The 13,083-nt window shown below is 36.7% G+C and overlaps 1 non-coding gene across 1 annotated transcript; it reads left to right on the plus strand.

The window, feature by feature from the left end:
• Positions 1 to 642: 642 nt before the first annotated feature.
• LOC118520190 (U6 spliceosomal RNA) lies at positions 643 to 749 on the plus strand. The gene has a single exon (XR_004909571.1). It is a non-coding gene; the product is annotated as a U6 spliceosomal RNA (small nuclear RNA).
• Positions 750 to 13,083: the final 12,334 nt, after the last annotated feature.

A 13,083-nucleotide genomic window follows, 5' to 3' on the forward strand; every position in this document is an offset into this window, starting at 1 on the left:
ATATCTGCTCTAACTTTGCTCCAGGAAAATACTTGGTTATTGGAATAGAGAAGGAAGACTAAGCTAATCAAATGATCCCATGTAATTAAAGTTCATTGATGCATGGGCTAGATTTCTTAGCAGTATATGCTTGTAAATGGATTGTATTCCAATGGTTCATTTGTAAATTAGTTGGGTGGAACATGAAATTCATTTTTCCATTTAAAAAATACTTACGAGAAGTGGTTACATTTCCAGCCTGGCCTTCCAAACTTACCTAGCCAGTAACTTTGCTAGAATAAAGTATATTCACAATGGGTTGATATCACTTTGATGTACATAGCTAAACAAAGTGGAAGAAAGAAAATTGAATGATAATTTCTTTTTTAAAAAATGTGTCTTTTTTTTTTAAAGATTTTATTTATTTATTTGAGAGAGAGAGAATGAGAGAGAGCACATGAGAGGGGTGAGGGTCAGGGGGAGAAACAGACTCCCTGCAGAGCAGGGAGCCTGATGCGGGACTCGATCCAGGGACTCCAGGATCATGACCTGAGCCGAAGGCAGTCGCTTAACCAACTGAGCCACCCAGGTGCCCAAAAAATGTGTCTTGAAGGCTCATGCTTTGGGGAAAAAAAAGACAGTTTTAAAACAAAAGGGGTGTGTGTGTTCACTTCAGCAGCACATATACCAAAATTGGAATGATACAGAGAAGATTAGCATGGCCCCTGGGCAAGGATGGCACACAAATTCCTAAAACAAAAGGGATGTGATAGATAAAATTTCAGGAAGATTCTAAAGCAGATTTGGGGAGAAATCTGAATCTTTAGGATACTATCCCCAACTCAGAAAACAAACCAGGGATCACCAGGAAAGTTTTGGTGTTCATGGGATTAATTCTCCCCGACCTCATTCTCTAGTCATATCATGACCTCCTCCATGGGCAACAGATATATGTTGATCTACCCTCATGGCATCCCTTCCTTCTTTTGTTGGTGATAGCATCTCAATATACCTTTAGAGCAAATATTCCTACTCTTCTCTCAATTTATGTAGTTTACATAGAACTGACTCCATCTCTGGGGTTAAGAAATGTAACCAGGAATTTAGGCCAGTCTGAGCATTCCAGTTCCCAACTGATTGATTATTCCAGAGATGAACACATGACCTTAGGAGTTCCAGTCAGAAAATGTGCATGACTCTTACCAGGACTATTGGGAAAAAAGACCTTCATTCCCCTAGAGTGTCTAAGCTTTTAAGATGCAAGCCTGGTGCTGCTTATAAAAAATAAAAATAAATAAATAATAAAAATTTTAAAAGTCAAGCCTACTTGGAAATTAAGCCAACACAGGAAGGCAGAGCTAAAGGATGTACAAAGATAAATTCCTGACCACAATTTTTAAACACCCGTGCCTCAAACCTATTTCTTGAATACATGAGCCAGTGATTTTTTTCCTTTGTTTCAGGAATTTTTCAGTTGGCTTTCTGTCACTTTCAAGCAAAAGAGTTGGTTTATTTTACAACAAATGTCAACTAGTAATGTATGTTTTAGACTACTTCTATGGGAATACCAAGGAAGATCCATCCAACCTCTTTCCAGATTTTGACACCAGGTGAATTGGCTTCTAGATAATTCCAAGGGAATTTGAATTACAGGATACAAGTTATTTTGTTATATTTTGTTCATCTATGTATGACTTTCCTTTTCTTGATTTGGGTTAATTCTTACCACTGATCACCCATTGTTAGTGACATTTTATTCCTCCCTTCTCTGCCCCCAGCGAGATTATAGAAATTTAACAAAAAGAGAAAGAGGGAATTATAGAAATGTAACAAAGATAGAAATATTTTTTTATTAGAGAATGGGAGTTCTTATCCTCTGTTTCACTATTAATATGCATGTCTTAGCAAAACTACTTTAGTCTCTTGAGGTCTCTCCTCCCATATTTGTGAATAAGCAACTGTGATTCTGGGACTTCTGAAGTAATTGGAGGTGGAAGGGAAAGGATGGTGGATCAGGGCTAAACAAAGCCATGGGGACAGATAAGAAAGGGATTCCCTGAGATGTGATAAACTGAGGTGAGAGAAGCAGAAGACAGGAAAAGTGGGCATGCCTTGGACATAATCCCAGTCAAAGGAAAGACAGTGGTTGAGAATAGACAGAGTCAAACAATTCCCTGGGGGAGGCCTCTGGCAGTGGCCCCAGACAGGGGCTAATAGATCAGGCTTTGCAGACCCATAAGGAGCTGTCCATTGACTGAAGGCTGTAATCTTCACTTTTCCCGAATGCTCTCAAGAAGTCTATGCTTAATAAATCTGGTCATTTATGTGACTCCTATAGTAAAACCCAGATGAGGAAACACTTAACCTTTTATAAGAAGGAGGTGGGAGGGAAAGAGAGAGATTTTATGACACAGGATTTTTTTCTCTGAAAAGGAACATAACCCTGGTTAATACAAGCAAGAATTTTCAACTTACTGGAGTAATTAGTTGACATTTGGTTATAAAATAAACCAATTTTAAAGTGCTGATTTCTGCTTTTTCTATAGCTACTTAATGTCCACAGAAAGGTTTTAATTCCAAATGGAATGTATTGCTGGTAGTACGTTAACAAGCTATTTAAGATATTAAAGCCACATAATATGCACAGACTTAAATGCAGCTGTATAAAGCCAGCCTTGAATTGTATGTATTATATATTTGTCAACATATTCCTTTTGGGAGATGCTAATTTTATTGCCAAAGGTTACTTGATACATGTTCTAGGGGGCTTTCCTCACTAGGTGATGAACACATGAAAAGAAAATTTGTGTTTGTCTTGTATCTACTCTAAAAAAAAAAAAAATGTGCATTATAATGAATTAAAAATCATTAGCCATTAAAATGACAGAATTCAAGGGACTTCCATGACAGGAAAAATGGAGTAGAAATACTTTTTCTTATTCCTCCTGCTAAGTATAACTAAAAACCCTGTGCATTACATACAGAGGAAACATAAGGAAATTCTGACAGGTGGAGAGAAGACAGATGATCTGGGGGCCTTGTGACCCAAGGAACACACAGTGAGAAGCTTCCTTGGTTTGTTGGGTTTTGGGTATTTTCAGGTTTGGTGATATATATATATCTATTGGAGGGGCGGTTGTTTTGCTTCATATATTCTAGACAGAAGAAACCAGCAATCCAGAAATTCTAATAGGCACAGACAAAAGAAATTCCAACTAAATTCTGCTCTCTCCAGCCAAAGGCCAGCAAAAGGGCAGCCTAGCAAGCTAGACCGAAACCTTTCAGAAAATAACTGCTCTACTCCAGCTGCACGCCACAAAATAACACCATGACCTCTTCCCAGCCTGTAACAGCAAAGGCTGATGGGGGAACCTAGATGTCACCTCTGCCAAACTGAACAAAGCACCCCAAACACTCTGCTAAAGCAGTAACAAAAGGCAGAGCAGGTAGCCAAGATTTCATCCCCACAAGAACAGTAACAAGCCTCCCCATTCCACACTAAAAGACTAGTAGGGAGCAGGAACTACTTTGCCTAGTAATGTCAGGGAAAGCCAGCTAAAACAGAAGGTTTAAGTAAGATTCAGAAACACCCAAAAATTTATAAAACCCCAAATGTCCAGGTTTTAATAAAAAACCACATATCATACTAAGAACCAGAAATATCACGCATTTAATAAAAATATCAATAAATGCCAACACAATGCTGACATAGATGTTAGAATCACATGAGAAAATGTTTAAAGCAGCCACCATAAAAATGCTTTGAGGAGCAATTAAGAATACACTTAAAACAAACGGGGAAAAAAAAGCATAAAGTTTCAGCAAAGGAATAAAAATCTTTCTGAAGAAATAGAAGATATAAGAAAGACAAAATGGAAATTTTAAACCTGAATACAATAACAACAAATGGAATTTTAAACCTAAAATAAAATAACTAAAATTTAAAAGCTCCTTGGAAGGGCTGAAAATCAGAATGGAGAGGATAGATGAAAGAATATTGAACTTGAAAATAAAGCAATATAAATTACTCAATCTTAACAGGAAGAAAGCAGATTTAAAAAATAAATAAACAGAGTCTCAGGAATCCATGGGACTACAAAAAAGATCTAACCATTGGATCATGTCATTTGAGTCCCAGAAGGATAGGAAAAGGATGCAGGACTAAAAAAATATTTGAGAAAATAATGGCTGAATTCTTCCTGATTTGGCAAAAGACATAAACCTACAGACTCAAAAACCTAAGTGAATCAATTTTCTCACAGTTATGGATGCTAGAAGTCTAAGATCTAAGTCCCAGCAAATGAGTGTTTGGTGAGGACTTTCCTCCTGGCTTATAGATGACTATTTTCTCACCCCATCCTCACATGGCTTTTCCTCTGTGCATGCATGGAGAGAGATGGAGAGGGAGAGAGAGAGAGAGATCTGGTATCTCTTTCTCATAAGAACACCAGTCCTGTCCAATTAGGAATCCACCCTTATGACTTCATTTAACCTTACTTAGCTCCTTAAAGTCCCCATCTCCAAAGGCAGTTACATTGGGCATTAGGGTTTCAACATATGAATTTGGGAGAGGCATAATTCAGTCCATAACACCAGGACACATCATGGTCAAACTTCTTAAAAGTAAACACAAAGAAAATATCTTCAATGCAGTGAGGGAAATGACTCCTCATGGAAAACAATTTGGATGATAATGAATTTCTCATAAACAACAATGGAGACCAGAAGGAATTCCCACATTTTTCAAGGGAAAAAAAAATTGAAATGCCAAGCCAGAACCTTCTATCCAGAGACATCATCCTTCATAAATTAAGGAGAAATCAAGACATTTCTCTAATAAAGGAAAACGTAAGAAAATTTGTCTCTAGCAGTTCTACTCTAAAATAATGACTAAAGGAAATTTTCTTTTTTAATTAAAGATTTTATTTATTTATTTGAGAGAGAGAATGAGATAGAGAGAGCACATGAGAGGAGGGAGGGTCAGAGGGAGAAGCAGACTCCCTGCTGAGCAGGGAGCCCGATGCAGGACTCGATCCCGGGACTCCAGGATCATGACCTGAGCCGAAGGCAGTTGCTTAACCAACTGAGCCACCCAGGTGCCCTAAAGGAAATTTTCTAAGCAGAAAGGAAATCATAAAAGAAGGAACTTGGAAATATCAGGAAAGAAGAAAGAACATGGTAAGCAAAAATATGGATAAATGTAATAGGCTTTCCTTCTCCTCCTCAATTCTCTAATTTATATTTGATAGTTGAAGCCAAAATTATAATGCCATTGGATATGGTTTTAAATGTATGAACAGGAAATATTTAAGACAATTATATTATACATGAGGGAAAATAAAGAAATATAAAGGAAGGCAAATTTTCTATACTTCACTCAAGCAGCAAAATGACAATTCCAACAGACTGTGATGGCATGTATATCTAATGTAATACTTCAAGTACCTGCTAAAAAAGCTATGCAAAGAGATATACTCAAAAACACTATAGATAAAAGAAAATTGAATTCTAGAAAATGTACAAATAGAAAGACAGAAAAAAGAAAACAGAGAAACAAGACAAAAACAAAAAACCTGAGAGAACAAACAGCAAACAAAATTAAAATGACAGGTTTAAGCGCTAACATAATAATTTCATTAAACGTAAATGGTCTAAATACACCAATTAAAGGATAGAAATTACACTATCTACTCACTTTAAATATAACACTGCTGACAGATTGAAATTAAAATTATGGAAAAATATATATCCTGGAAACATTAATCAAAAGAACATGCAAAAAAAAAAATGAAATTGAACATGGTAACTCACACCACTCACAAGAAACTACTCAAATGGATTAAGATGTAAATGTAAGAGCTGAAACTATAGAAGTCTTAGAAAAGAAAGTAAGTGTATATCTTCATGACTTTAGATTATATAGTGGTTTCTTAGATATGACACTTAAAGCATATACAATTAAACAAAAAAACACATAAGTTGGAATTCACCAAAATTGAAAACTTTTGTGCTTCAAAAGACAATATCAAGAAAATGAAAAGACAACCCACAGAATGGAAGAATATATCTGAAAAATCACGTATCTGATAATACTGACAAACAATAAAAGAGAAGGCACAAATTCCCAATAGCAGGAACAAAACACAGGAGAGCACCACAGACCCTGCAGACAGCAAAAGCAAAATAAGGGAACACTATGAACAACTCTGCACACATAAATTTGACAATTTGTATGAAATTCACCAATTCTTCAAAAAAAAAGCACAAACTGCTACAACACATTCAGTGTGAAGTAGACCATTTGAATAGTCCTGTAGCTATTGAGGAATTTGAATTCATAATTTTAAAACTCCCAGAAAAGAAATCTCCAGGCCCAAATTGTTTCACTGGAGAATTCTATCAAACGTTTAAAGTAACACTGACTGTATACAGTCTCTTCCAGAAAATAGAAGAGAAGGGAACAATTCCCAAGTCACAAGGACACCAAGCTATGCTGAGTGAAAAAGTCAATTCCAAAAGGTTACATGCTATATAATGCTATCCATGTAACATCCTAAAAATGACAGAATTCTAGAAATGGAGAGCAATTAGTGTTTGCCAGGCATTCGGGAGGGAATAGGGGCTGGAGGAAGGTTGGTATGTCTATAAAAGGGTGACATGAAGAAACTTGTGGTCATGCAAATGTTTTGTTTTTGATTGTACCAATATCAATATCCTGGCTGTGATATTGTCCTATACCCTTGCAATATTTTGCCATTGGGAGAAACTGGGTAAAAGGTATATGATTATTTCTTACAACTGCTTGTGAATCTACCTACATTTGGAAATAATCACAATTGTCTCAAAATAAAAAGTTTAATTTAAAAAGACACTTCATTAGTGTGAATGCAGCCACCTGCTGACAATGATAGAAGTGTCTACAAAATGCTTAGCTCTAGTTAAAAATGAAATAAAGGACAATGTAAATCTAAAATATACATATGTATCTGTGAATTAAATCCTGATGGTTCTGGGTATACTTTCAGCTGTTTTCAGCACAGATTTGAAATATTTGGAGCCATAAGTTTTCAGTCAAACTAACACTTAAAATGATTTCATTATTCAATTAGACCACCCCTCTCTTCCTTTGTTAAATTATTAGAAACTAAGCCTGTTTTCTAAATGACCTGTCATAAAAATATATGCATAATATATATTATCCGATTTTCCTGTAATTAGAACAATGCTAACAAGGAACAAGGCTGTTCCTTTGACACAAACCTCAAAATTACACATCCTGGTAATAAGTCAAATGGGTTGATTGATGAGCCCTTGCAAGTCAGAACCCCTGGGGAATGATAGACAGCAGCTTTCTCAAATATTCCCACTGCCTGATTCTTGGAAACAGGGATAGGGAGAAGCCAGGTTAGGAGGGAAGCCACATTTCCCTCCACCCCACGCTGTCTTGGTTCCTAAGTATGCCTCCCCGCTGACCACCAGCAAGCCTCCTTCTAACACTGAAACTCTGGTAGTAGTATATATTTAAGGTTAATAATAGCTATATGTGCCAGGTGTTATTATTATCTCTAATTTACAAAAGAAAAAGGAAGGAAGGAAAAGAAAAAGAAAGAAAACCAAAGTTAAGAGAGGTCAGATAACTTTCCCAAAATCATATAGTCTCAGAGTAAAATGGGAATTTGAACTAAGATCTGTCTGAAATTAAAGCTTAAACCTTTTGCCATTACTCTTATGGTTCTCAAATTTTGCTATACACTAGAATTGATGGTGACTTTTTTTTTTTTTAATCTTGATGCCAGGTTACACTCCACACAGTGGAATCAAAATGTCTGGAGTAGAAGCCAGCTTCAGTCTTTTTAAAAAGATCTTCAGGTAATTCCAATGTGCAGTGTATTTGGGAACAAGGGCACCATGATCTTGCCTTTTAATTAAAACTCTGGCTGCCCAGGTGCCTACCATTACCAACCTGCATTCACAAAACTCCATCTCTGTCTATTCCACATCCAAATTTCTAAATACATCCTGTCCCATTGAATGCCCTCATCCTGAATCTGGCCCCTAAAAACCTGTTTAGAACTTCTGGATTACTCAGGAGACTCTTAAACACTAGAATTTAAGCTAATGAAGGCTCAACACCTTTCCCCTTTGATATAATGATTCACACTGAGGCTTTGATGCCTCAGCCCCAGAGCAATATGGGAATACAGATATTTGGGGGCCTGAAGCTTTTCTGAAGCCAATTTTATAACAGACTTAGTAACAGCACACCTGAGTAGATGGAAGGCCCATTCATGAAAAAAGAACATAACAAATTAGAAAACGTGAACAGGGTCCCCAGCATACGCATTGACTTTCTTGCAAAGGCTCTCAGTGTGGTTTGTATATCAGTTAAGCTCCCTGTGTTGGCAGAAGACTCTTCAGATAAGGAAAACAAGGCCCAGGAAGTAGAAAAGGCAAGGCTACACAGCTAGTAGGGAGTGACAGCAAGATTATATTGTCCATCAGCTCTTATGAGGACCAGTGGGCTAATGCATGGTAAAGTTACTTGCATAGTACCTACTCTACGCATACTTATCCATGGACAGTCACCCAAAGTCACTTGGGCTATTAGTTTCTTTTTCCTTGTTCAAAATGTTCATAGACATTACAAAATCAGGGGGACAGATGGGTAATTGATGGGCATACATGTTGGTAGACAGAGTAAAGAGCTTATAAATTCCACAAACCCAAAAGCAAGCAATCAAAGTAAAAGTGTATGGCTCAAAATAAGTTGAATATTTGGAAGAAATGGAAGTTAGCTACTGCTTTGTCTAAATCCAAATTTAAGACCAAAGTCAACCAAGAAACATGCAGAACCCAAATGCATTCTGACTGCTCTTGCCTGCCTCTCACTCCCACCAGGAATAGTTGAATTCATTAGTTTGTTAAAAGTGGCAAGGAGAAACTTGATATCTTGAAATCTTTCAGGACAATATTGGCAACTGTCCCTTTACAAAGTACCGTAGAAGCCATATTTTCTGGGTTTGTACTCCAGTTTTCCTGTCCCAGCTTGTGATCATATGTCCCTTTGTAAATTTCTCAAAAGAACACCCTTGACATGTTTTTCTTTTAAATTTAAACAATGATAAAGTTCTGAAAAGATGTCTGCCTCCCAAGACCTGAATTTCCCTGGGCAGAGGAGAAAGCTGTCACCTACAAGCGTCTAGTCTGTGGATGGTGTGCAGGGCAATCACAGACAGTGGGAGGGGTCAGGACTCATTGCAATGCAGCTTTGAAGCCAAGGCTGACAAACCACATCTGAAGCAGGTCCTGAGCATACACCTGCTTTTCTCAAGTAGACTTGAGGCCCACCAAGTGCCAGAGACAAGGCTGAAGTAGAAATTTCAAGACCCTTTTCAAGGCACTAACCAAGTGTGCTCATCAAGGAAGCATTAATCCCCTCAGCTGTCCCTCAATAGGGTAGTTACGATCTACTTCAAATACGGCCAGTTGCCATAGAACAGAATGAAGAAAAGCTTGTAATGAACATAATATATGATGCATCTCTCTCAAGTCTCAAAGCACTCTAGAATATAATTAGTGAAGGTAACCAACATTTGAGCTAATAAATCTGCTTACTTTGAATAAGCGGAAATTTCAGGTGAAAGTATACTCGTGCATCCTGAAAAGTGAAACCAACATGTATTAGTTATCCATTGCTGCATAACAAATTTCCCCTGAACATAGTAAACTAGACTAGCAAATATTCATTATTTCATGGCTTCTGAAGGTCAAGAATCTGGGCACAGACACCTCTGTCTGAGGGTCTCTCACAGACTGTAGTAATCTCACACCTTAATTGGGGAAGGATCCATGGCCAAGCTCATGCACACTGCTGGCAGAACTCCTGTCCTTTATACCTGTTGGTTGGAGTCATCACTTCCTTGCCACATGGACTTCTCCTTGGAGTTACTCATAACACATCAGATTGTTTCCCCCAGAGCAAGGGCTGCAAGAGGGAGTGAGAGAATGAGTAGCAATATGGAAGTCATGGGGTTTTATAACCTAATCTCAGAGGTGTCTCAAAATGACAACCTATCATTTTTCTTCTATTCTGTTCATTGGAAACCATTAAGTCCAGACCACACTCAAAGGGAGAGAATTACATGTGGGCATGAATGTAATAGGCAGAAATCATTGGGGCCATCTTATAGGCTGCCTATCACACAACATATTCCTTCTTCCCAGGTTAAACAATACTGACCCTAAGTTCTTTCCTGACCCCATGTTAAACAATTCTGGAATGGGCATACTTTCCCTACATTAAGAAATACTAATAACAAATATTACTTAGAGCCTTGCTCCAGGAAACACCTATTCCTGGAAGATAAGAGTGTAAAAACTAAGATACTTTACTTAGACTAACATCTTGCTCATTAAGGCTGCTTCAAGACCCTCAGTTCACTGTGCCCACTCATCCAAAGCTATTATGTCATAGAGTCTGCCCTGTCACAACCAGGATTCACCTTAAAATCACCTTGCCCATATGCTAAAACCTTATACATGTCCTCCCTGCCACTTCACATTTTCAGACAGTACAAAGACTTTGCAAAGGTGCTATTCTCTCTTACTGCAGTCGTTTTAATAATAGCTTTGCATGACCAACAGATTTTTCTGTGGGTCTTTTCAGAGGTCAAGAGTTGATGATCTCAAGTATAATTATTGCCATTTTCCACTATCAATGAAATTTTGACCTGCTGTCACTATAGAATGACAAATTATTTTAGTCAAACACCCCCTGAAATATAAAAGAAATAAAATTATAATTAACCTTCTCAAGAAAAGGTACTGTGCATTGTTACACATTCAACTAAATGTGTATACTATTTACTATTTATACTAAATAATCATACTGAAAAGTATACATTGAATTAGATTTATGGATGGCAAAATGTCCAAATTAACGTCCACACTTTCTTCACATCATTCTGTTATTTCTTCTTTTTTTTTTTTAAGATTTACTTATTTATTCCAGAGACAGAGACAGAGAAAGAGAGAGACAGAGAAAGAGAGAGACAGAGAGAGAATGAGAGAGGGACAGAGAGAAAGGGAGAGAGAATCCTCAAGCAGCCTCCCCGATTGGGGGGGGGCCTCAATCCCAGCCTGAGATCATGACCTGAGATGAAATCAAGAGTCAGCCGTTTAACCCACTGAGCCACCCAGGTGCTCCCATTCTGTTCTTTCTTGTTCTTTATTGGTGGGTAGGGGCTTTTGCTGCCTTTTCCTACTATCCCACAAATAGAAAAGTGGTAGAATTGCTAAATTCTCTTTTTTCTACTCAGGTAAAGATTTCACTAGATCCATTACTCACAAGATCAAATCCTCTCATATCTCAAAATGTTAACTTGGTGTTTCAATGTTTTTAAGCTATTCATTAATATATTTTGAATCTTTCTTAAAATTTTTTATGAAAATTAAAGAATCAATCTCTCTTTTCTGTATCCATTGTTGAAATCAAACACCACTGTAATTCACAGGATTTATCACTATGGTGCTTAATTAAAATAAAAGTGTTTTGTGAGGTGGGATGTTTTGTTAGCTCATGAAAATTAATGATGTTACTTGTGTGAAAATTATAGCTAATACTTAGAATTTTAACATGATCATGGCATTCAAAACATAAAATAATCTGGCTTCCTTCAGATTGTATCTTACTTTTTAAATTTGTTTCAGAACATTTACCTTTACTTAGCAAATTTTCCTCTACCTAATATCTATCCTCACTCTGAACTGCAGTGTTCAGTTGTAACGATGGAAAAAATATTTTTAATATGTAAGAAAGTCATTCTTACATGCACTATTTGTCTTCTAATGATGATTAATGCTGTTAATTTTATGCTTAATTGAATTTATGAATTTCAAAGTTTGGTTATTGCTTAAATAGCCAAATAGGCTAGCATTGTAGAACAGCACCCATACAATTAAAGTGAATGGGGAATGAAGAAACATTTATCTGTAGATGATCAAGCATTCAATAGGTTAAAAAAAATACACATTCCAAAGTTTTAACTTTTAAAATGTATGTAAACAAATGTGAACTTGTTATTTATCTCAAATAACATTGAGATACATATCTCAAATAAACATACACAAAAGAAGGATTTCATTATGTTATTGTCAATTTAGACCTTCCTAAGATAATTTGTCTTTCATTTTAGATCAAAACCCTGTCCTTTCAGCTCAGAACAGGAGTCCATTGAGCCTTTGGGACCTAGCCAACACTTTTAATGAAAATCACTATATATTTTCAAGTCCTAGGATATTTTAGTCCTAGCATTCTAATGAGTAATTAGTACCACTACCAACCCATTAATCACACATATGGCTGCTTTAATAAGTAATTTTTCTGTGAATATGGCTTAAAGATTATGATTGAAATGAAAATGCCCCTGCTTTATCAGCTTATTGATATTCTTGATGAATTGATTCAAGCCCCATGTTTTCATGTATTTGGAATTGGTTTCACAAAATAAATTATGTCATTTTTCATAAATGCTCATACTCTTTCTAATGTTCAATATTCAATCTGATCAAGCATTACAATGTGAAATATTAAGATCCAGTAAAAAGTCTGGATGTCAACATATAACAAGATAAATCATTTTAAAAGTATTTATCTTTATGTTCACAGGGAATCACTTGTTGATTTACAAATGTGTCTCTAGATACTGTGTTACATAGATATTAAATGTCTGCATGTGTGTAATTCCCTCAATACAGCGATTTTGGCCCCCCAGCCTTTATTCATCCTGGCTTCCAGCTGAGGAATTTGAAAGTCAAAAGAATAGAATTAAGTTTGAAGCCTTATTTCTTTCCAAAACTGAGGATCCAAAGGACAAAAAATTCTTTTTTTTTTCCCCCTCTGTGTGTTAATATGTATCTACCTAACCACCACCCCCAGAAAGAGGAGGAACTGGTTTGGAAATGAAGGATTTTAGAATTTCTTCCCAGTGCCAACTTCCCAAAAGAATTTGTCTGTGCAGGGGCGCCTGGGTGGCTCAGTTGGTTGAGCATCTGACTCTTGATTTCAGCTCAGGTCGTGATGTCAGGGTGGTATCTAGGCCTGCA

The sequence above is a fragment of the Halichoerus grypus genome, chromosome 1 (genome assembly GCF_964656455.1).
Source record: "Halichoerus grypus chromosome 1, mHalGry1.hap1.1, whole genome shotgun sequence".
In the NCBI taxonomy this organism is placed as follows: Eukaryota; Metazoa; Chordata; class Mammalia; order Carnivora; family Phocidae; genus Halichoerus; species Halichoerus grypus.